Genomic DNA, 2,856 nt, shown 5'->3' with positions numbered 1-2,856 from the left:
ACGTGAACTATTATGTGACGTTTCCTTATCTGACGTTGGTTCAGAAAGTCATTCTTTTGTTGGTACAGCTTCTCTCCTTCTTGAACTTTCTTCTTTGGAAGGATGCAGAAGGAAACAGAGCTCTGACATTTCTGACTCCTTATCTTGATTTCAGGTATGTAGCTTGTAAACTGTGCCAGTTGCCAGTACTTTTAAAATGTTCACTAACATCGACAATTCACATTTAAGTTTACAGAGCGGTAGTGAATTTTTTGGGGGGATGTGGGGTAGGGCACCTTGGTTAATCGGATGTAGTATTGGACTGAAAGTCATGAAGACCTGGTTCAAATCTTGTCTCAGACAGTAGCTGTGTGAATCTGGGTAAGTCACTTAACCTCAGTAGGCTTGAGATTCCTTATCTGGAAAATGAGGCCTTGTGATTTGACTTATAGGGGTCCTTCTCACCCTAAATCTGTGATGTTTCATTGATGTAGAAGTTCTTGGATGAAAAAACTCCCTCTACCAATGAATGCACTGCAAAGTAATAAGACTTTTCCATGTTCACAGAGTCATATGTCAGAGATGGGTTGTGAATCCAGATCTTACTGATTCTGAGTCAGCTCTCTATCCACTACACTTATGCCCTTCTGTGGTTTGTTGTTAGCCCCATTTTACAGATGAGTAAATGATTCTTGGACAAATTAAATTACTTTGTCTAAGGTCACAAAAAAAGATTCTTTTAAACCGAATGTTCCCAAATATCAGGGAGGCATGGTACAGTGGAAATAGCATTCACTTTGAATACAGAAAACTTGTGTTCAAATCCTGCGTCTGATACTACCTGTACCACCTGATGTTACCAAGTATCACTTAATACCTCTGATGTTACTTAGTAATATTTAATATTACCTAGTAGATACGATACTACCTGAATCAGAAGACCTGGGTTGTCTAAATCTGTAAAAATAATGTGAAGGATACTAATACCTGATGCTGAAAAGGAAATTTGGTACTGTGATGAAAAGATAAGAGCATGATTTTGCCACTCTTTTGTCTACTAAGAAGTTAGTGGAAGTTACTAAGTTTTTTGACTGAGAAAGACAAAAATGAGTAACAGGTTGGGAAAGATAATAAAGGAGATGGTAAGAGAGTACCTAGCTGCCCTTGAGTCCAAGTTACCAGATGGAAATGAACTGCATGCTTATGTACTGAAAAAAAATTGTCCAATGATTGTTGAACTAGTGTTAGTAATTTTTGAGATATGGAGAACGAGAGAGGTACTGCAGGACTCAGGAAGGGAAATGGTCTTTTTTTTTTTTTAAAGCAATCGGGGTTAAATAACTTACTCAAGGTTACATGGCCAGTTATTTCTGGGTGTGGTGCTGAATATCTGAGCCCAGATTTGATCCAGGTCATCCCGACACTGGAGCCAGTGCTCTTACTCGCTGAGCCACCTGGCTGCCCCTAAGCAATTGGGATTAAGTAACTTGCTCAAGGTTACACGGCTAGGTGTTTCTGGGTGGGTGCTAAGTGTCTGAGCCCAGGATTTGATCTCCAGGTCTTCTCAACACTGGAGCCGGTGCTCTTACTCACTGTGCTACCTGGCCGCCCCTTCGTTTCATTTTTCACAAAAGATGAGAATAAAGTCTACAAAATAGTTGTCATTGAGCCAGACTCTTAATTTCTGACAGAACTTTGAAACGAGTTATTCAGATGATGGTTAGTGAATCTATTGAAAAAGAAAAAGTATTCACCAAGAGGGAACATGGCATCAGGAACAGATTGGACGCAGTGAGTAAGAGCACCATCCCCAGAGTTGGGATGACCTAGGATTGAATCCAGGCTCTGATACTTAGCACCACACCCAGAAATAACTGTCCCTGTAACCTTGAGCAAGTTACTTAACCCCAATTGCTTTAAAAAAAAAAAAAGAACAGATTGGGTAGGACATGATCTCTGTATATGATGCCTTTGCTTAATTATATATCTTTTCTCAAGTGGGGGTTCAGTCTGTCTGGAAGAAGGAATGGGAAATTAGTGTAATGTTTAGGTAAAAGATATCAATAAAACATTTAAAATAAAAGGCAAGGAACTAAAAATAAAACAGATTATGCCAAATTACTCTCATTTCCTTTTTGCCCCCACAGGGTCGACAGGCTCTTAGAATTGGGCAGTACTATAGATATTATTTTACTTACAATGTTATATGTAATATATCATATTACTTAAATTTTGGTAAAATATTTGATAATTCCATTGTCAAATTCTTATGGATAACGTTGAGATGTGTGGGTGGAGCTAAGTGGATTTAAAACTGGCTTAATGGTTAATGTCAAAGAGCTTAATGTTTCAAGTCAACTTGGAAGGAGGTCTTCAGGAAGTCGGCTTTGCCTTATGTTATTTTTAATATTTTTATTAGTTTTTCAGTCATCAGGCATTTATTAGGTGCTTTCTGTGTAAGTACTAGGCATTTTGCTAAGCTCTGCTTCCTGCCCTGAAGGATTTCACATTCTAACGGAAAAGACAATATATATATTTTTTTCAGTTTTTCATTTAACAAACATTTTTTATTCTTTCCATTTAAAAAAACAAAACAAAACCCTTGTAACAAATATGCATAGTCAGGTAAAATATATTCCCTTATTTTCCATATTGAAAAATTGATGTTTAAGTCTCCATCTTGAATTTATCTTTTCTCTATTAGGAGATGGGTAGCATAGTTCAGCTTCAGGCTTTTGGAATTATGGTTGGTCATTACATTGGTCAGAATTGTTAAAGTTTAACAATTTAAGTGTTTAAGTGTTAAAAAGTTGTTTATATTTACAATGTTGTTATTGTATTAAATTGTTCTCCTGGTTTTTTGCTCACTTTGCATCA

The 2,856-nt window shown here is 37.0% G+C and overlaps 1 protein-coding gene across 6 annotated transcripts in view; it reads left to right on the top strand.

Annotated features, from left to right (window-relative positions):
• The window catches only part of SKIC3 (SKI3 subunit of superkiller complex), a 122,893-nt gene that overhangs the window by 662 nt on the left and 119,375 nt on the right, over nucleotides 1–2,856 (top strand). For all 6 annotated transcript variants that reach the window (XM_069085129.1, XM_069085128.1, XM_069085124.1 and 3 more), the window contains exon 2: nucleotides 69–154. The gene's annotated coding sequence lies outside the window, so the exon portion shown is untranslated. The remainder of the gene's footprint in view (nucleotides 1–68; nucleotides 155–2,856) is intronic.

The sequence above is a fragment of the Petaurus breviceps genome, unplaced genomic scaffold (assembly GCF_028583685.1).
Source record: "Petaurus breviceps papuanus isolate PSGF00001 unplaced genomic scaffold, PetGlider_PUasm1.0 175, whole genome shotgun sequence".
Taxonomy (NCBI): Eukaryota; Metazoa; Chordata; class Mammalia; order Diprotodontia; family Petauridae; genus Petaurus; species Petaurus breviceps.
Note: the sequence above shows the minus strand (reverse complement) of the source record. Positions and strands in the feature narration are given on the sequence as shown.